The following is a 23,165-nucleotide window of genomic DNA, read 5'->3' on the forward strand; positions in this document are numbered from 1 at the left end:
CAAGTAGTATACAGATTATTAATAACTTGTTTCTGTTTGTTTGAGGCAGGTCCTCTTACAGTCAAGTCTAACCTTGCACTCTTTCCAAATTTTGACTGATGGGCTTGCAGGAATGCACCCCTAATTTTTAAATTAATAGTTTATATAGAAATATGAATTTCTCCAAGTGAGTGTAGATTCCTAAGCGATTCTAAAGCACAGCTAGTTATCAAAATACAGTCCTAAGACTGGTTCCATATGCAAATCAAATCTTAAAAGCAGCTGAGGTTTGAGCTTGGAGATATGGCTCTGTGGTTAAGAACACTTCCATAAGATATGAATTTGGTTCTGGTTCCCAGAGCTGATTTCCAGTGGCTTACAATTCCCTGTAACTCCATCTCCAAGAGATTCGATGCCCCTTCTGGTCTCCTGGCGTCATTCACATGCATATGTACACAGATACAGACACACACACACAAAGAGACAGACAGTAAGTAAAAATTTGTAGATCTTAAAAGAAAACCAAAAACAAACACCAGCTGAGGCTTAGGACCCATGTTAAGTTCCTATTTTAAAATGTGACTGAAAATAACACTCCACATTTTGCAGTTCTGGAGGTCAGAAGTCCAAGCGCATCTCAAAGAATTTGTTTCAAGATGTCAGGAGGCTATGTGCTTAACAAGGATTCTGGAAGGATTCTGCTTCTTGCCTGTTCTAGCTCCAATTTCCATCTGCAATTTTTTAAATATATTTTTATTTATTACTTATTACAATATATATTTACTTTGTATCCTGGCTATGGTCCCCTCCCTCTTCTCCTCCCAGTCTCACCCTCCCTCCCTCTTCTCCTCCTATGCCCCTCCCCTAGTCCACTGATATGGGAGGCCCTCCTCCCCTTCTATCTGACTCTAGCCTATCAGGTTTCATCAGGACTGGCTTCATCCTTTTCCTCTATGGCCTGGCAAGGCTGCACCCCCCCAGGAGGGAGGTGATCAAAGAGCCAGCCACTGAGTTCATGTCAGAGACAGTCCCTGTTCCCATTACTAGGGAACCCACTTGGAGACTGAGCTGCCATTGGTTGCATCTGAGCACAGAGGGCCTCTCAAAAATTCTACCGATCATGGTATCAAAGCAGATGCTGAGACTCATAACCAAACTGTGGACAGAGTACAGGGAATCTTATGAAAGGAGGGGGAGATAGAAAGACCTGGAGTGGAAAGAAGCTCCACAAGAAGAGCAGCAGAACCAAAAAAATTGGGCCCAGTGTTTTTTTCTGAGATTGATACTCCAACCAAGGACTATGCAGATGACCACCTGCAGTTCTTCATAGTTGTCTCTTTCATGACTGCTTTCAAAGCCAGAAGAGCTTTGAGAACCTGCCTCTCTCTTTCTCTGACACCTAAATACACAAGTTCCAACAATTTAGACAGGGATATGGGCATCCATTCAAACTTGCTGGTGACTATATATGCCCATCCTCCAAAGAATCTGATTTATTGCTCTCAGAACAGATATACATCAAAACATCTCTAGGTGACAAGAATACAACCCACAGAATCAACTAACCTGGACTCCTAGGGTCTCACTGAGACTAAACTGATGATCAGGAAGCCTGCATGAGTCTGACCTAGTCCCTTCCAATATATGTTACGGTTGAGTAGTTTGGTGCTCTCCTGGGCCTCCTAACAGTGGGAACCGTGGCTGTCTCTGACTCTTTTTCCTGTGTTTGGGCCTTTTTTCCTCCTATTGGGTTGACTTCAGCCTAAATATGAGGAGAGGTGCCTAGTTGTATTGTAAACTGTTATGCAATGTTTAGTTGATATCCCTGAGAGGCCTGCCCTTTTCTGAGGGAAATGGAGGAGAAATGGATCTGGAGAAAAGTGGGGAGGGCCTGGGAGGAGAGAAGGGAGGGAAACTGCATTCAGCATGTAACATATGAGAGAAGAATAAAAAAGTCTCCAGCTGCTTCTAACACCTAACTTCATTTGAAGACTACTGATGTCGATATTCTTTCGTTGCACTGAGGCTGTTCCCTATAAAATTTTCAATAACGGTTACATTAGGCTCAGTGGCTATTTAATTCAAATAATTAGATAGTAAAGAAGGGAAGACATTCGCTAACAAAAAAATAGGCTCAATTCTATTTAAGTAGACTTTCAAACTACTGGAGTAATGGATATTAAAAGCCAAAGGAATTATCTGTCTGCCTAAAGTATCTTCAGCATATTCAAACATCCTCGTGAGGAAACATTCTGAGTTCAATAGGTTCTTATTTCGTTCATTTAGATACTTTAAAAATCTCTCATTTCAACATATCTGTTGAATTTGATTATTTCAAGTTCTTAAAATACAAATTAAAGACAATTTTAATATTATACGTTAATAAGAACAATACTTTCCATTTGTTATAAATATTATTTGAAGACAAAGAAAAAGAAAGCTAATGATGAGAGAGAATTCTTTAATGAAACAAATACTCTGAGCCCTGAAAAAAGTACACAGGCTGCTTGTAAAAATAATTTCACTTCAGGTAAAGCAAAGGAAATGGCCATTTCTGTTCCTGAATTATGTGAATCCATAGTGGAACTGTGTCCTAGTGCAAGCTGGGTTTATAGCACAAGGCAGAGATGCCAGGAGTGGTAATTACAGGCTTAGACAATACAACTGTGCATTTTAAGCTACCGACACTTAGCGAGCAATTGTGCATCTAGTGTCCTACTTCCTGTTGGAGAGAATCTGGCACAGACTTTTCTGCCTTCCAGGTGGCACATAGCTCTGGAACATGGCCATCCATGTTCAAATCCTGCTCCTTCTTTTCTTAAATGCATATAGCTCAGCAAGTAAACTCACAGAGAGTTAGCTCTTTCTTCAGTTCATTGTATTTGGGCTGAGTATAATGCAAAGCAATTAAATGTTATTCGAACAATCTCATCTTAAACGCAATTTGTATTATCTCCATTAAAATATTTGTAACATAAAAATAAAGGAAGAAAGGGGTCTAAGAAAGGTTTAATCTGAAGTACTAAAAAATGCATAATTTCCCACTGATTAACACTACTGCTTTTTAAACATGGTGACACTGTTATAAACTCAATTTTATATTAATAGATACAAAGCCTGAGTCTAAAAGAAACTGACTTGTACCTTTCTCAAACACCTAAAACTAAAGTAAAAAAGGCAAAGCTACGTGGGCAATGCAGATAGGTCCACATACATGGAAGCAAGCCAGATCCTCAGCCTTAGCCAAATGTGGAATTGTTCGTGACAGAGAGCACTCACCATAGGGAAGGTGGAAGGCAGAAACCAGCTCCATCTTTAAGGCATAGCATTCTGCAGCTCTCTACAGTTCCCCCTTTTTGTTTTAGATGCATCAGGCAAGAGTAGAGGTCTGATCTCTGATATTAGAAATAAATTGGGACTTTGTACCGATGTTCATTTAGGTGTCATCCACCCAAAGAGCATCAGAGCCGTCCGATACCTTTTTCTCAGAGGCGGGACCTGGGGTATCAACCCGCATGCAACCAGACATGCTCTTCTCTGGGTCCAAAGCGGCTGACCCTGAGTGCAGTGCTTAGCCTCACATCCTGAGCGTAACATTTTAGCTTTTTATGGTATCCAACCATGCTTGGGGAGAATGTCCTGCTCCACGTGGCACGCCTGGGTTGGCTACCCAGAGGCTATTTAAGCTGTGGGCTGGCTTTCCCCAGGGTCCGAGGATTGTTCAAAGTTCCTGAATAAACTGTATTGAAAAAAAAATAAAATAAAAAATAAAATTAAATTAAAAAAAAAAAGCAGACTCAAAAGACAATAACAAAATGTATGGTAAAATAAGTGGAATGGAGTACAGCTGGGATACAGAGTTAATAAAATGTAACTAATAATAAAAATAAAACTAAAAGATAAAAAATAATTGAAATTCTGAAAACAAAATGAAATAATTACAAGTTTTTTTAAATATTTGAACCCTTGATAAATTAATTATATTTTACTTATATTTCTAATTACTTTTTTTAATACCTCACTATTGTCTAGGTATAATATTAATAAAAATGTCTTATTATAAAAAAAGGCAAAGCTACAAATATTTATTTAAGAATTTCTTTTTTTATTAAATTTTTATTTTTTGTATTAATTACAGTTTATTCACTTTGTATCCTAGCTGTAGTCCCCTCTCTCATAGCTTCCCAATCCCACCCTCCCTCCCTCATCTCCTCCCTGCCCCTCTCTAAGTCCACTGATAGGGGAGGTCCTCCTCCTCTTCCATCTGACCTTAGCCTATCAGGTCTCATCAGGACTGGCTGCATTGTCCTCCTCTGTGGCCTGGCAAGGCTGTTCCCCCATTGGGGGAGGTGATCAAAGAGCCAATCACTGAACAGGGGTTCTAGGTTATCTCCATGCATGGTCTTTGGCTGGAGTATCAGTCTCAGAAAAGACCCCTGTGCCCAGATTTTTGGGTTCTGTTGCTCTCATTGTGGAGCTTCTGTCCCCTCCAGGTCTTACTATCTCCCCCTTCTTTCATAAGATTTCCTGCACTCTGCCCAAAGTTTGGCTATGAGTCTCAGCATATGTTTTAATACCCTGCTAAGCAGAGTCTTTCAGAGGCCCTCTGTAGTAGGCTCCTGTCCTGTTTTCTGTCTTCCAATGTCCATCCCATTTGTCTTTCTGAGTCCTTTGTCTTACCCAGGGTCCTCCTCCTTGCTTGGTTTTTTTAGGCGTACATATTTTAGTGTTTTATTTAAGAATTTCTATAGACAATTTTAATATGTTACATTCTAGATACTGCTTTAAATGGTTGAAGGAAATTTTGTACTTATGGGTCTCCAAATAACTTATTGAAAAAAAACACAGATTATTATCATGTGCTACTGATCAATCCAAACACCAAATAAGAAAAATAAATAGCAAAAACCACACTTAAAATAATCAGAGTTGAGATTTTGTGAGGGTGTTAGAATGGAGAGGGCCCTTTAGTTCCCATGCTATTAAATGACTGATGATGTTATCAACTTTTAGAAAATGTTTAAATACTTTTCTCATGCTCCCTCAGCCAGCAAACGGCAGACCTAAGTTTTGTGCCTTTCAGTTTGTCTTCCCAGCAAGTATTGAATAAGTATTTCATTTACTTATTTTTAATGCCAAATATTTTTATTCGGAAAACAAGGGAAGAAGAGGTTTGAGTAAATTACTCAGAGATGCTGAGATTTTATAATGTGATCTTTAAAAATCAAACCTGAGAAAGCTAGATTTATAGACCCACAATCAAGGGAACATATGTTTAAATACTCTGTGACAAAAGATTTAAGGTCTGAGGGAAATAAAATGGCCCAGGCTCTGTGTTGCTTCAGAGAAGTAGTCTTTAAAAACTTTCCCAGTGTTTATGACAATCAAAAACAAAATATCAAAGTTCTACCCCTGACAAGAAATCTATTTGCAGTTGATAGCTGTTGGGAGAAGGAAAAATCAGTTCTCTCCAATGGCGTGATCTGAGTAGATCAGCCTCACTCAGGGAAGGCTTCATGCTTGGGAGTGGTTGGAGAACACAGAATAGGCTCCACAGTTCTAGTGTGCATTTTGGTTGTTGCTATTATGGTTTGGTGGTTTTGGTGGGTCATGTGCGTGTGTGTGTGTGTGTGTGTGTGTGTGTGTGTGTGTGCGCGTGCGTGTGTGTGTACGTGTGTTTTGTTTTGTTGTCTGTCTTGTTTTGTTAGGTTGTCTGTCTTGTTTTGTTAGGTTGTTTGTGTGTGTGTGTGTACATGTGTTTTGTTTTGTTGTCTGTCTGTTTTGTTAGGTTGTCTGTAGGTTTGGGGTTATTTTTTTCATTTGTGTTTTTGAGAGAAAAAATAACATGAAATTAGGTGGGATGGGAAGTGGAAAGGATCTGTGAGGACTTGGAGAGGAGAAATACACTGATTAAAATACAGTGTATGAAAAACTAAAATAATTTTAAATGTAATAAAATTTTAAGAAAAAATTCTGTAAAAAATATATTTTAAAAGTCTTTGCTTCAAAAGCAGACTTCTTTTGGTTTGAAACTTCAACTAGCCATGAACACAGCATGGTAGAGACAATGCTACTCTAATAGTTAGAAGAGGAAACAATTCTTTTACCTGTCTCATCGTGTCCTTCAAATTACTGTTACCTCGACCTGGTGGAGAAGGGTTTGTTTTTCACTCTGCTTTAATGGGGTGTTGAGGCATGCTGTTCATTGAACTGCATGAGTATGCTGCTATCCCTGCCTCTATGTTAGCCTCACTCCTCTCAGTGAGAACACGTTGTCAAAGAAAAAGAGGGTAACATTGTTGTGCTTCTAATACTTAAAAATGAAGTCTGAACATACACATCCTAGGTTGGAGTGCAGCTTACCTAGCATGCAAATTGTCCTTGTAATTGTCTAACAGCTGCATATAATCATGGTATCCGGGGGAATCCTAGGAGTGACAAGCTGTCCATGTATGTTGCATATTTACTAGTGTCCTATTATCTAGTCCATTTTTTCATCAGCATTCCTTTGCAGTGTTGTCATGATTTTTTTTTTATTTATTCTTCTTGAAACCTTTCTTGCCTGGACACTGTCACCAGAAAAATTTAAAGCCCAGCCCAATTTATAATTCTCCTCAAATAAAGCAAATACCACACACCCCCTTCTCAGGAAACAGGACAGGAGTCTACCACAGAGGGTCTCTGAAAGACTCTACCCAGCAGTGTATCAAAGCAGATACTGGGACTCATGAACAAACTTTGGGCAGAGTGCCGGGAATCTTAGGAAAGGGGGAGATAGTAAGACCTGAAGAAGACAGGAGCTCCACAAGGAGCTGGGCACAGGGTCTTTTCTGAGACTGATACTCCAACCAAGGATCATTCATGGAGATAACCTAGAACCCCTGCTCAGATGTAGCCCATGGCAGATCAGTCTCCAAGTGGGTTCTCCAGTAAAGAGACTGTCTCTGACATGAACTCAGTAGCTAGCTCTTTGACCACCTGCCCCCTAATGGCAGAACAGCCTTGCCAGGCCACAGAGGAGGACAATGCAGACAGTTCTAATGAGACCTGATAAGCTAAGGTCAGATGGAAGGGGAGAAGGACCTCCATGTTCCGTGGACTTGGAGAGGGGCATAGGAGGAGATGAGGGAGGGAGGGTGGATTGGGAGAGGATGAGGGAGGGGGCTACAGCTGGGATACAAAGTGAATAGTGTAATAAATATAAAAAATAAAAATGTAATTTAAAAAAAATAAAAGGTAAGAGCCCCTGAAGATGTTTCACAGTGAGTTGAGCATTTGCCTAGCCTGTACAAAACTGTAGGATTAATCTCCAACACTGCCTGAGCCAGGCATGTTTGCAGAGGCCAGTGATACTAATATTCAGGGGCTGGAAGCAGGAAGGTCAGAAGTTCAAGATCAGCTTCAGCTACATAGAAAGTTCACAGCCAGCCTGGACTACATGATACACGAGACCTTGTCTCAAAATAATCTGAGAGATCAAAATTTCAATTAAGTTGGCATTCTATATAATGGCAGTGCTTACCAAAATAAATCTGTCATTGTTGATGTCATGCAGTGGCTATGTAAGGTGTCAGCAGCTGGTGAAGCTGGCTGACGGATAAGGGAACAGCTTTGTGATGTGTATTCTCTGTGCCTAATGCTACAAGTTCTTCAAAATAACAAAGTAAAATCCCAAAAAGTAAAAACTGTGCTCTTCAGCCTTACAAGTGTAAACACTGTTGCATTTGCAATCTGTTAAATAAGTTCTGTATTTAGTAGGGCAGTCTAACCTTGACTTCATGAACCTTGGCCCTCTTTTTGTCTTGTCAAATTCTCCTCCAAGACTAATGTTATAGCCTATTGCTCTCTTTAGTAACTACCATATCCCCTAACAGATAAAAAATATCACCACACCCTTAAACCTTGTATTATCATTGTTTTTATTAATAATAATAACTTTATTCCTTGACCCACAAAGCTTAAATGAATGCAGAGAAGACAAGATTTCTGTCTCATTTTTTTTTTAGTCTCGGATTCTACTGAGTGTTTTGCTCAGTATTTATTGATTTGAATTTAAATGGTGCATTTAGCCTTTGATACACAAGGCTGTTGTCCTGTCAAATTGAATGTGGAAGACCCTTCTAATCAGCCAATAAACCAGACAGTTTACAGACGCTAAGGAGCAGAATCTTATCTATTTTTATTCTGCTGTAACCTTTCACATCACAAGATATATTTTCTGTAAATGTTCGTTGTTAAAAACAATGAAAAATTATGATGGTCAGGTACAGCTGGAATACGTCAGCTAAACAAGAGTTTAGCCAATCGAAAGCTGAGATGAGTATTTTGCTAGACACAGTATAAAAACTTCAAACTCATCTTAAAAGATGACAAGCTACATGTCCAAAATGATTCTTCTGTTTCATCCTTTTCTAGTATAGACAATTTTTTTTCTTTATTTTTCCAGTTCTACCTCATACGTAATATTAGAGGCTCTAGGAAATCCTTCTAGGGACTCTGGATTATAGAGTTCATCACATAATTTGACCACTGAAATCATTCTGAGATGAATCTATGCCACTTCATTTCTGAGTTCTAATCCTGGGGCTCAAGATATCTGTGCATCACTCGATATGACAGGGCTTTACCTCCTCATCACTCATCTCAATATATCAAGAAGCTCGGAGTGAGTATGCATTTCCATTTGCTGAATGTAGGCCTCTGTACCTGGTTTCTACTTCTGTTGAAATACCTTGTTCTAACCTATGATTGCAAATAGATTGCTCTCAACCTTTGTTTCAGGTGTTCAGCCATCGATAATTGTCATCACAATTATCATCCACAGTCAATAGCAGGGACCGGGGCTTACTAAAGGCAGATGTATAATGTTATACTAGATGTGAAATGTGCACCTTTTGGTTTTCCAGTATTTGTGGTAAATCTGAACACAGTAAATATTTCCTCCAACTACAGATGATGTCTATGGTTTGTGGTGATCATTAAACAGGGCTGCAAGCCAATTACAGATGACATCATCAACTTCAATTTATTCATTAAAATTTTTTCATTATAAAAACTAATGTCTGACTGGGGGGGTTAGAGGAAATCGTTTCTACACTCAGTTTTATCACAAAAACTAGAAAAACAGAAGATTGAAGCTTAGTTTACAGTACAGTAGTTGCCTTTGGAAGAGTTTTGACAGCACCAACATTATATGGAACAGAACTGACAGGAAATCACTCATACTCTTAGTTATACTTTTCTCAGGGTATTGAGATGAGTCAAGCCCCCACTCTCACCCTCCTCATATTGTATAAACGGTGGTTTTCTTTTTAGGCCATGCCTTATTCTTGGAGACTCCACTTTGCGAGCAGCTTTTTATTATTCCGTTTTAACGGAGAATGATTGCAGTCCTGGGTGCATCTAGAGTCAGAAGCATCAGTTATGACACCACCTATCCAACACAGATGGCTAAATGGCTCGTTCCTGACAGCAGTAAGAAGCCTACCCCTTAAACTTATCAGAGTGAATTGGAACTATATAAGTACATGGATGCACGAAAATCACATCATAGACTCTAGACTTAAGAAGTTACTAGACAGGTCAGACCAAGGAAAGAACCTAACTTCCTCATTTTACTCCAGGACCTGATGAACACCTAACACTGGGGTTCAATGACCCCCACACTAACCTATCATCTGATACCTAGTGTCACTTCTCCTCAGACCCTAAAGTCTAGAACGCAGTCTCTTAGGCTTGCTCAGAACAGTGAATAAGGAATTTAATCTAAAGGCTCAGGAAGGTGCGGAATCTGGCACCATGGACAGCTAATGAGCTATATTCAACTCTTTTGATATATTTACTTAATAAATATAATAATGAGGGGAGAGGAGTTAGACATATGGCAACACTTAAAGTTTGTGTTGTTCATGTAGATTTATAATTAAATAATTCTTAATCTTTTATTTGTGTACATTGTTCCTCTCACTACCACCTACATGAATTTCAGTCATGTCATTTCTCTTATGAAGATGGTGCTGGTGGCAGGCTGATTGTTGTAGTAAAAATTTTATAAGCAAGAGTCAATAGGAATGATGTTATATCATTTCAGAGATCTCTAGTAAGCTGAGAAATCACCACTTACTTATTTATAGTAAGTCAGATACAAGTAAATCCAGCAGAATTGCCAACTGCCATGAACTTCATCAGGTAACCATCTGTGCTTTAAAAGACATAAGTGTGACTAGCAAAAAGCTGACCCAAGAAAGAACTAGGGTTTCAATAAAGTAGAATAGGAACTTCTCCTGGTTTTCCAAAGAACAAAAAATATATGAAAAAAAAATGCTACCTTGGATCACAGAAAACAACTGTCTTATTTCACAGAGATCTAGAGAGATGTCTAGTAAATGTATCACTTTACAAGATGTAAAACAATGACATCAACATTTTTAGGATGGATTAAAATTGAGTTTTGATGATTGAACATACTTGTTTCTTCCACCAGTCTGACTCAATTTAGTATGAAAATGCTAAGAGGTCACTTGCTTGTACAGTGATATCATTGCCCTTTCAGTTCTTGCTCCCTGAAGAAACACGAGAAGTGTTTCTAGCAACCTACATTCTACACGTGATGACCAAATACGTCATCACCCAGAAATAGTTAAAGCAGTGATGTCTGATTCTAGAGCCAATGACTTCAATTTTCTTGATAAAGTATCCAGGATGAGAAGTTAAATCTTTTTAAATGTTTCCTACTTGGTATTCATGTGCATCCTGCTGGCTTGTACTCTTCCTTGCCACATTCCTATTGACTCTTCAAAAGGAAAGAGATAAAGCAGGCATCTGAAAGTCAACACTGATTATCAGCTGTTAACTGGACGCCATAACAGTCACTGACTACATCTATTTGTGCTCATCCCTTATGGTACATCGTTCTAAGTCCTTGGCGTATGCTGCACCCAAAACCAAGAACCATGAATCTTGCACAAGCCAGAAGGGAGGTAATATTAGTACAATCAGTATACTCGTTACACATGTAAAAATAACAAACTGTGATAAAGTGGTAGTCAAAAACTACTAGGTTAGAGCAAAGTTTTATCATTTCTATAGGTTCACCGAAAACAGAGAGCTTCCACTCAACCAAAACTAAGCACTTCTGTGTACTATTTCCTTCCTGTTCGCCCTACAATAACTGACTATTACTAGTACATTAAGCAGATTAATAATAGATCCTCAAGAAAGTAAAATAACTTATTCAAGAATATACAGTAACTCCCCAGGGTAGACGATTTCTCCCACTCTCAGCATTCCTTAGTGGCCTGTAGTTTTTCTGTGTAGGATCGAGGCCTCATGTTCCTTCCCCTGTTAGTGTGTCTGTTCTTGTTTTTGTAAAGCTTAATAATTTTTAAAAATACACAGTAATGGTGGGTAGATACTCTATCTAAGAATAAAATCTAGGCTGGATTTAGTCCAAAGCTCATTCTATCTGCTTCACTTGATTTCTTCCTACTTTGAAATTTTAATTTTAATCACCACATTAATAAACCTAATTGTATTTTATTCATAGATCTATTAGACATTTATTCCTGAATTTCCTCTCTAAATTCATACATCCCAGATATTTGAATTGTAATATAAACTAACTGTAACCCTAATAAATTGATAACTATTTTAAGTATATGCTATACATTATTATATAATGCTGATACTAACAGAATATATATTCAAAAGCAAGTCCTTAACAAAAAAACATAGCATGTGTATGATTGCTTCCCATATTTGAGTCGGTCAGGTATGTGCCGTTTTTGTGACTATCGACAGTTCAATGTGTGATTTTTACAGTTTACAAATGATGATCTTTGGTATAAGGAGAGTGTCTATTGAGAGGGACAGGGAAGCATGGGTTCAGGAATTTTGTGGTCTCAGACTTCACCCTCTTTTCCATTTCCTATTGTAGTGCATGTCTTCCTCCTTTTATGCTGCCAGCTGAAAGCTGAAGTAATTAACTTGTTGAAAACGAGCTGCCTTTCCCTAGTGCTGTGCATATCTGTGACAGCTGCCAGATGGTGAGCTTCCATTCCTGAAGATCTGGAGCCTATAAAATGTGAATGTATGTGTTTCTGAATAGAAAGTTTTTGTTTCTTTTGGTCTGGTTCTGTGTGTAAGTACCTCATAATACAGGAAGCTAAATTTTAATGTTCATGTATTAAAATATCTTGTCCCTTCAAATATTTTTGTCTATTTGAAACTATCATTAAGTAACTGATGTTCTCAAAAAAGACTTTGTAATAGTTCAACTATCTGTATTCTGATGGAATACTTTAGGCTTCAAAATATCATTTGTGTTATGCTTAGAGGGACCAAAGAGAAAAACTAAGTAACTCAATGCCACAAGTGTCTAGAATCAATGTTCTTCTATCTTGAAAATGTTGTTAGTATGTCTGTTCCAAACAATTTTTGCTCAAGTCTTTATCTTTCATCATGAGAAATTTAAATAGGTCCTTTTGTATACTCAAAAGTTGGATAAGAAGACATTGCAGCCTCTCCTGATGAGACCTGATAGACTTGCATCAGAGGGAAGGGGAGGAGGACCTCCCTTATCAATGGACTGGGAAAGGGACATGGGTGGGGAAGAGGGAGGGTGGAATTGGGAGGGGAGAGAGTAGGGAGGTACAGGGGGGATACAAAGTGAATAAACTGTAATTAATAAAAATAATTAAATTTTAAAAAGAAAGGGAAATACAATACATAAAAAAAACTTAAAACTGCAAGATAATAAAATAAATCTGCTTTATGACATAATGGCAAAAAAAAAAAAAAGAAAAAGAAAAGAAAAGAAAACCAAAAACATAGTTGGCCCAAATTTTTTTTCTTTTTTTTTCTGTAATTAAAAAAAATCTTTATTATTTATTACAATTTATTCACTTTGTATGCAAACTGTAGCCCCTTCTTTATCTCCTCCCAGTCCCACCCTTCCTCCCTCTTCTCCCTCATGCCCCTCCCCTAGTCTACTGATAAGGGAGATCCTCCTCCCCTTTTATCTGACCCTAGCCTATCAGGTCTCATCAGGACTGGCTGCATTGTCTTCCTCAGTGGTCTGGCCAGGCTACACTACCCTCAGGGGGAGGTGATTAATGAACCTGCCACTGAGTTCGAGTCAAAGACAGCCCCTGTACCTCTTACTAGGACACCCTCTTGGATTCTGAGCTGCCTATGGGCTACATCTGAGCAGGAAATCTAGGACCTCTCTCTGCATGCTCCTGGGTTGGAGTATTTGTTTCTTCAGGCCCTCCTGGGCCCAGGATTTTTGGCTTTGTTGGTCTCCTTGTGGAGCAGCTATCCCCTCCAGGTCTTTCTATCTCTCCTTTCTTTGTAATTTGTTTTTACTTTTTTATAATTTATTCACTTTATATCCCATTTATACTCCTCCACCCTCATCTCCTCTCAGTCCCACCCTCTCTTCCTATTCCTCCCTATACCCCTCCCAGAGTCCTAGGAAAGGTGGAGACCTCATCCCCTACCATTGACCCCAGCTTATCAAGTCTCATCAGGACTGCCTGCATCCTCTTCCTCTGTGTCCTGGCAAGGCCACCAAGATAAGGGGAAGTGATCAAAGAACAGGCAACAGAGTCCATGTCGGAGACAAGCCCTGCTCCCCTTACTAGGGAAACCACATGAAGACTGAGCTGCCTATGGGCTAAATCTGAGCAGAGGGCCTAGGTCCTCTCTTTGCATGGTCCTTGGTTGGTGCATCAGTCTCTGCAGGCTGGATTAACATATAAAAATGGCTATCCTACCAAAAGCAGTCTACAGATTCAATGCAATTTCCATCAAAATGCCAGCAGAGGTTTTTACAGACCATGAAAGAACAATTCTCAACCTCATATAGAAAAACAAAGGACTCAGAATAGGTAAAATAATCCTGTACAATAAAAGATCTCTGGGAGATATTTCCATCCTTGATCTCAAGCTGTACTATAGAACAACAGTAATAAAAACTGCATGGTACTGGCATAGATACAGAATGGTTTATCAATGGAATTGAATAGAGTACCCAGAAATGAACCCACATACCTATGAACACTTGATTTTTGACAAAAAAGCCAAAACCATACAATGGAAAGAAAGATAGCATCTTCAACAAAGGTTGCTTGTCTAACTGGATGTCTACATGTAGAAAATGCAAATAGATCCATTTTATTACCTTGGCAAAGTCCACATGAATCACTGGTCCATTCTTAATATTTAGGTTTGATTCACATATTCTGTCCTTTAATATATACAGCATTTACCTAATTGTCTAAAAGAGCCTCAATAATCTACCTCGGCTGTGTTATCCAGTTTTCTACCCACATTGTAAAAGGTTTTATCTTTTTGTTTATGTTTACCTGGTTATTGTGCTTTAACTGGTAGAAAATGGGTTTTCCGACTGGATATACTTTATCCTTACTCATATCCACTATAAACAACAGAAACCAGAACCCTGCCTTCAAAAACCAGTAAGTCTTTCAGAGGCCCTCTATGGAAGGCTCCTATCCTGTTCCCTAGTAAGGGGAGCAGGGGCTGTCTTTGAGATGGGCTTTGTTGCCTGTTCTTCTATCACTACCCCCTAGTGTGGAAGGGCCACAGAGGAAGAAGATGCAGGCAGTCCTGATAAGACTTGATAGAGTGGGGTCATATGGTAGGGGAGGTGGGCTCCCCCTTTCTATTTCTTAGGAATGGGGGTGGGGTGGAGGGTGCAACTGGGAGGAGATGAGGGAGGGGGCTACAATTTTTATATAAAGTGAATAAATTATAAAAAAATAAATAAAAAAAACAGTAAGTCAAACACTGTCTGCTAAATATTTCAATAACACATGACAGATACCAAGACACATGTAGATAATGCAGATAAAAGAAAGAGGAAATGAAAGAGATATTTCTTCGTGTGTAGGTGTATGGTGATGTCTGCATTCAGAGAATTGTATATGTGTGGGAGTATGTGATCAGACCCTTCATAGAAAGCACACTTACGTAATTTTAAACTAAAATTTAATATAGTTGTCTTATTCTTTCATAAATCTTAGCCCCAATAGTTATGTAATGATTTTAGTTTTTTATCAAGTAGTCTTTTTATGTCTTCTCAGGAGTAATTAGCAAATATACACACTTGCACTAATCTATTGTGATACAGTAGCCAACAGCACCAAGCCACTTCTGGTTTCTAATACATGCTAATAAGTAACATAGTTCCAAGCATTTGTATTTGCAAAGGAGGAAGGACAATTAACAGTTTAATTCTATTTAAATTGAGGAATTCAGATATGACTCTTGTGCATAGTGATATATTAAGAGTTTTTTTTTTAGTTAGTTGAAAGGAAAAATAGAAAACAGACTTTCAAATTTTGTTAAAGTTGGTGTCTGATCTAAAAATGGTCAATGAAAGAAATCTGACATTTACAGAAACGTTCTATCAGGAGTCTTAGGAGGATATGATATTGAAAAGGTTATATTTACCTCTTCAGCAAAAGAATAAATTTATCTTGAAAATAACAATGTAAAGGAAAATTAAGAAAGCACATCGTTAGGTTGAGTGACATCTAAGAGAACTGTTTATTTAAAGACATCCAGGAAACTTGATGCTGGGCTCTGTATGGAATTCAGTGGCTTTGATCATTCAGACACATCAGTAACATGTGACGACACAAACTGGAGCTATCAAGAGCGATTTCATGCATTTGTATTTTCTCCTTCTTAAGCAATCCTTATTTCTGGAGCCCTTTATCTGCAAGCCAAATGCAATCGTATGGCATGTGGAAATTTCCTTTAAAAATTGTATTATCCTTACATTTATAGATTATTTTCTTTCCTATACTCAGTCAAAATATTAATATTATTCAAGTGCTTCAAAGATATATTGCTTGCACTTTACAGACAATATTGGGTATTGCCTCTGGTTAAGCCATTATGAAAAGGCTGCTTTTTTTTTTTTTAACATAAGAGAAAAACTTGTACAGTGGTACAACAAAAGGCTTCCCCACTGCTTTCTTAAGTCTGAATGAACCTGCTGGATTGATAAGAACAGGAAAGCCAGAATTAGCATATTGCTCAAGCTGGGCCTTTCAGTGTGCCTCTGAGCTAGATACATAATTCACTTTCTTCCATTCATTATTATTCCAAGATAAGAGAAAAGGGGAAAGAAACTCCTATGTACATATTAATACTGAAGTTTTGTGAAAGAAAGTGCAGTTTCTTTAAGAAGATGGTGATGAGACTTTCCATAGGAAAATTTGGATAAGAGTGATGCCAAATATAAAGCTAAGCAACATACTGACTTATTTCCAAGAAAGAAAAAGGACAAGCGAGCACCCAGACTAACCTTTCATTTTTATTGTAAATGATTATTTATGTCATCTTTTCAAATATGGAAATCTAGCTAATAGGATCCATCAGTTGTATAATTAACTAAAAAGAAAATAAGCATTTCCCAAAACATCTTTTAAACTACAAGAAAATAATTTTCTCATGTTTGTAATTGTATGTAATGATTTTAAGTCTAAATAATCAGGGTTTCAAAGACTGTAAGAAAATCATTAGTGTAGCCTTACCATGTTCACCTTTTCCAGAAACTTCCTCTTCTGTCTTCACCTACTGTCTACTAAAAATGGTCTATTCTAATTATTCCACTAAACTCCTTTACACCAAGATACCACGAAGTAGTGTTTGTTTTGTGGTTTACTCACAGAACTGATTTCCTCAAAAGTCTATAAAACATGAAAAATTTTAATCCTAAGATTCAACTATACTAAATGGTATAATTTATTTATGCCAGGACACAGAAATTTTAGAAAATATCTTCCTAACCAATAAATGCCACAAAATATACTACCGATTTTTCTTTCATACAGGATCAATACCACAGGGAGAGCTCTCGCTGTGTCAGAAGTTGCTGTGCAAGCTTGCAGGGTAGAAAAGTTAGCAACAGTTCTACACAAACTTAAATCCTGTAAACTACGATAAGAACAAGCCATGTGCAATAGTGCAATAGTGGCATTATCATCTTGGGGGTAACCAACAACAGTCTGATTGGACCTAAGGCCTACTCAATAGGAAGAAGCTCATGTCTGATACCATTAACCTAGCTAAGAATCTATGGCTAGAGAGGTCACACACCCTAGAGAACCTGCTACTACCACATGGTAGAAAGGGTCACAGGCTTAATGAATATAATATCCAATTACCCTCTTAATATTTATCTTTATATCCATATCCATAGATAACTGAAGCTCTCATCCCTCATCAAAGAACCTTCTTTTGGCAGAGGCTATTACAAATTACCACAGTTGGTCAAAGATTGGACATGGGATTGTGGAGTATCCAGTTCCAAATGGGACCTCTTTAACATAACTCCTACACCCAAGTCTCATCACAAATCATCCCAAACATCCCAAAAGAAAGAACAAAAGATTAAAAAAAAAAAGAAAGGAAAAAAAAAAACATGGACAAAGAAAATTATTGTAAGATAGTACCTTCTGGACAGGGATGTTGGACCAACTAACTTTGTGTTGCCTGAATAAAAGAAAGTGTAAAAGGTCACTTTGAAGAATGTGTCAACATAAATGGTGGAAGGCTCCTAAGACCCCAGCCCTAGATGAGGAGTGACAAGAACTTTAAAAGATATAGATGCTACTCCGATACTCTTTTGTCACATGCTGATATAACACTGGAAACAACCCTTAAACAAATTACTCTATTCCATTGTGTAAATGTACCACAATTTCTGTATCCATTCCTCCATTGAGGGACATCTGGGTTGTTTCCAGGTTCTGGCTATTACAAATAAAGCTGCTACAAACATGGTTGAGCAAATGTCCTTGTTGTGTACTTGAGCGTCTTTTGATTATATTCCTAGGAGTGGTATAGCTGGATCTTGAGAAAGTGCTATTCCTAATTGTCTGAGAAAGTGCCAGATTGATTTCCAAAGTGGTTGTACAAATTTACATTCCCACCAGCAGTGGAGGAGGGTTCCCCTTTCTCCACAACCTCTCCAGCATGCATTGTCACTTGAGTTTTTGATCTTAGCCATTCTGGTGGGTGTGAGGTGAAATCTCAGGGTTGTTTTGATTTGCATTTCCCTGATGACTAAGGATGTTAAGCATTTCTTTAAATGTTTCTCTGCCATTTTATAGTCCTCTAAAGAGAATTCTCTGTTTAGCTCTGTACTCTAATTTTTAAATGGATTACTTGATTTGTTGCTTTTTAACTTCTTTAATTCTTTATATATTCTGGATATTAGACCACTGCCAGATATAGGGTTGGTGAAGATCCTTTTCCAGTCTGTAGGCTGTCAGTTTGTTCTGATGACAGTGTCCTTTGCTTTATAGAAGCTTTTCGGCAATTAAAAACAAGGAAATCATGAAATTTGCAGGCAAATGGTGGGATCTAGAAAAGAACATCCTGAATGAGGTATTCTAGAAGCAGAAAGACACACACGGTATGTACTCACTTGTAAGTAGATATTAGATATATAATATAGGAAAAACATACTAAAATCTCTACACCTAAAGAAGCAAAGCAAGAAAGAGGACCCTAGGTAAGATGATCAATCCTCACTCAGAAAGACAAACAGGATGGACATTGGAAGAAGGAGAAAACAGGAAAGAGGACAAGAGCCTACCACAGAAGGCCTCTGAAAGACTACCCAGCAGGGTATCAAAACATGTGCTGAGACTCATAGCCAAACTTTGGGCAGAGTGCAGGGAATCTAATGAAAGAAGGGAGGATAGTAAGACCTGGAGAGGACAGGATCTCCACAAAAAGAGCAACAGAACCAAAAAAAATCTTCTTTTCTGATACTGATACTTTAACCAAGAACTATTCATTGATAGTACCTAGAATCCCTGCTCAGATGTAGCTCATGGTAGCTCAGTATCCAAGTGTGTACCCTAATAAGTGGAAAAGGGACTGTCTCTGACATGAACTCAGTGGCTGGCTCTTTGATCACAGCCCCCTGAAGAGGGAGCAGCCTTGCCAAGACACAGAGGAGAACAATGCAACCAGTACTGATCAGACTTGATAGGCTAGGGTCAGATGGAAGGGTAGGAAGACTTCACCTATCAGTGGACTTGTAGAGGGGCACAGGAGGAGATGAGGGAGGGAGAGTAGGGTATGGAGGGAATGAGAGAGGGGGCTACAGGTGGGCTACAAAATGAATAAACTGTAATTAGTATATAAAAAATAAAATTTAATTAAAAATAATTACTCTAGCTAGCAAAATGGTTCACAGATTAAGGGATTGCAATTAAGACTGTTACACTTGAACTCCTACATGCCAGAAGAAAAAATATATTATTCTCTAAGTACCACATTTGTATTAGAGCATGCGTGTGTGCGTGCGTGCATACAAACACACATACACAAAAAATAAACATGTAAATAAATAAAATATTTTAAGTCTTGGTGACACTAGTGGACAAGGCAGATTTCAGTGTACTGATCAAAGTACTCTAACAATAGTAACTCCAGTGATACCTAAACAATATTGTTTACTGAAATTAATCTAACAGTATGGAGTAAGTGTTAACTAAACACCAGCTGTCACCGCCAGGTGTGATAGCTCAGTTGTTCTTCATAATCTCACCATAGAAATATTTTTGTCTCTCCTCACCTATTAAAGATGTCAAAACTGTTTCCCCACAGCCATTCTTCTCTAGCCTCAAAGTCTCCTGATGCTTCAGGACATTAAGTATGTGCTCAGAGTTAAGTCTTTGCACTTTCTTCCCCTTCCAGGACCACTTTGCCCCTCTTCTATTCCCACCCATTTCCTAGTTATCAAGCAAATTTCACTACATCAAAATGCCTTCTTAATTTCTTTATCCCTGTAAGCCCTTTGCTACCCCTATATCCTTCTTTATTCTTGCTGATAGATATCTAAATTACTGTACATTTATTTGTCTATTGCCTGATCTTTCCAATAAATCTAAAGCTCATAAAAGTGGAGTTTGTGTTTGATTCATAGTTGTACACCCAACACCTAAATGTATGCCTGGCACTAATACACACTCAGTAAACATATTTGAATGTATAGGTACAAAATAATGATGCGATGATGGTGTCTTCCAGTTTTTGTGGCTTACTTTTGAATAAGCTTCATATATTTTAAAAGATGGGCAATTAGATTAGAAGACAGTCCACATGATTCGAAGAACATAAAGGAAACACACACACACACACAAAAAAAATCAGCCTAACATAATGAGAGAAGAATTCCCAGAAGAAATAGTTGCTAAAGCAAGATCTAAAAACAGATATGTTGAAACTAAGATTGTTTGAATACAATAATTATAGTTCAATACTGAGTTAAAAGTAATTTAACAGATACTTAAGTGTGGCTGTGCTGTATTTCAACTAGGAACAAAGATCCATAATTGAAAAAAAACAATATACATGACTCAAGTTAAAATCCGACACTCGTTCACCAGTGCTGTGAGGGACGGGATTACTTGGTTAGTCTTGGTGGCTGGCTTCCAGTTTTCGGCAGTAATTATTGGCAGACAGACCTGCCCCTGGTGAACGAGCGGCAACCCAAGCACCCACTCCCGGCTGACCCAGCTGAAGAATACTCTGAGGACAGTGAAAATTCTGTAAGAATGCTGAAGAGTTTACAAAGGAATATGGGGAAAAGTGACCTGTGGACTAAAATCTGCCATGAGAGATTCCAACAAGTTTGAGCAGAGACCCTGAGCAGTACATTCAGATACCCCTAAAAGCAGGACTTTGTGGAAAACTGACATGTGCACCAAGCTGGCATGCACCTGTGGCAGTTACTAACTTTATACAGTTTTCTTAATCTAAAGTGGTCTAGGTAACCTGTAAAAAAAAAGGAGCAAAACTTCAGATGTCTAAAATAAATTGGAAATATTTCTACCTCAAAAAAAAAAAAATCTGACACTCAAGGACTTCAAGAAAGCAGAAATCAGGCTGGTGTAGTTGTGTGTTCCCAACCCTGTGTTATGAATGCAGCAGACAGGTTGTGTATATTATATGTCCTCTATGAACTCAGAGATGAACAAACTATAAAAATTAAAAAATAAGTAAAACTTATAAAAGATAGAGAATCTCATTTACAATTCCATAGAAAAGTTACATGCTGTCAGTGCAAGAACACACACAGCAAGGGCTCAAAAATTAATTATTGATCAATGAGTCCTTGTGATGAATGATTCTAAACTATATGAGTAACCCTACATGAATATTAATTATATGTTACTATTATTTTATTTGTCAACCTGAAAGAACAATAATGGCCTATTACATTTTTTCCATCACAAAATATGACTATTTCTAGCATTGATGTGATGTTATGCTAATCTTCTCTATAAAAATTATTCAATAAATTATTTGGTACAAAATTCCCTTGTACTAACTAAAAGACATTTAGTTTTGTCTTTTTAAGCTTCTTGCCCTCACAGAACAAGCACAGCCAGGTTTTTGTAATCTTCTTATTCTATTTTTAATCTTGAGGTATCTTGACAAATTCTTACATTCTATCATTGCAACAAAACAAGAATAACACCACAGAGGAAACTAGACAAAATGTTTTTTTTTTTTCTGACACTCTAGGTTTAGAAGTAATTGCCAGACTCCACAAACACTTACTCTCTCAAGTCCAAGTCTGCTATATAAGGATACTAAAGACATCAGAAATGTGATTCAGGAAAATCGAACAATATTGATCAAATACATCACAACTGTGAACCTAAAGAGGAAAACTTTCAAATGTCCTGCAATGATTACCAATTCCTGTTATTCTGATTTTGTGTATATATAATCTCCAGTCCTTCATTATAGGCTGGACCTAATACCTTCTAACAGATAAAATATGCAAACATGATAAAAGGCCACCTTCAACAATCGATTATCAAGACTGTGGTCCTCTGTCTCTATCTCTCTGTCATTCTCTATCTCTGTATGTTAGGTCATCAGTTGCACTGCTAGGGGGACATTCAGATGATCTCAAAAGAAGGCCAGTGGTAAGCATGGTTAGCAAATACCTAAAAAAGTGAGCAAGACAATGGGCCCACTCTATTCTGAGACCCATGATACCTCAGGAAGTAAATTTAGAAGAGACTTTGTCTGGCCCAGTTGAGTACAAGATAACCAATGTACTAACTGACATCTTGACCATAACTTCATTGAGACCCTGAAATACAAGTACTGAGCTGCATTACACTTAAATTGTTAATCTACAAGACTTATGAATAATAAATATCTGTTTCTTTAAGCTAAAAAGCTTTGGAACATATTAATACCAATTTGTAACTAATACAATAATGCAACCCCAACAGACAAAATTATTTGTTTTCTGTCTTTGTTGCTGCCTGCAAAGCTACATCTTCTCCTTTGGGATAGGATAACACAGTGGCTAAGAAAACTAGTACTAAAGACAAATATCTGCAAATTTTGCTAACTCTTGTAAGTAAAAATGTGATATCAGCAGCAACCCCTCAAGGCTATAGCAGTGACTAAATGAAATAATTTAAAATTCTTTGAGATACTTGGTGCTCTGTGACTATAGCTTCTTTTATTGTTCCTTTTTTTTTTGCCCTTCTATAAATTTTCCACTGTTAGTTTTCCTTGTTCTCATTTTTTTCACAGCTCTTTATTTTCTCTTGCCTTTCAGCACCTTCTCAAAAGTATTCATTAAATGTTAATATCTATAGTACATTTTACTAGACAATAAATATATTATGAATGAACTGATAGAACTTAGTTCCTTTCTGATGTACTGCTTACTCTCCTGTTGTATTATCTTCTGCTTTTCTTTACACTATTGCAACCTACAACTTCAATCTCCATTGCTTTACTAGTATTTTTTCTTTATTAATTACACTTTATTCACTTTGTATCCCACCTGTGGTTCCCTCCCTCCTCCGCCCCAATCCCTCCTTTCCTCTACTCTCTGCATGTATGCCCCTCCCCAAGTCCACTGATAGGAGAGGTCTTTTTTTCCTTCCTTCTGATCCTAGTCAATTAGGTCTCATCAGGAGTGGCTGCATTGTCTTCTTCTGTGACCTGGTAATGCTGCTTCCCCTTCAGGGGGAGGTAATTAAAGAGCAGGCCAATCAGTTCATGTCAGAGACAGTCCCTGTTCCTATTACTATGGAGGCCACTTGGATACTGAACTGCTATGGGCTACATCTGTACAGGGGTCTTAGGTTATCTCCATA

Source organism: Meriones unguiculatus, chromosome 21 (assembly GCF_030254825.1).
Source record: "Meriones unguiculatus strain TT.TT164.6M chromosome 21, Bangor_MerUng_6.1, whole genome shotgun sequence".
Lineage (NCBI taxonomy): Eukaryota > Metazoa > Chordata > Mammalia > Rodentia > Muridae > Meriones > Meriones unguiculatus.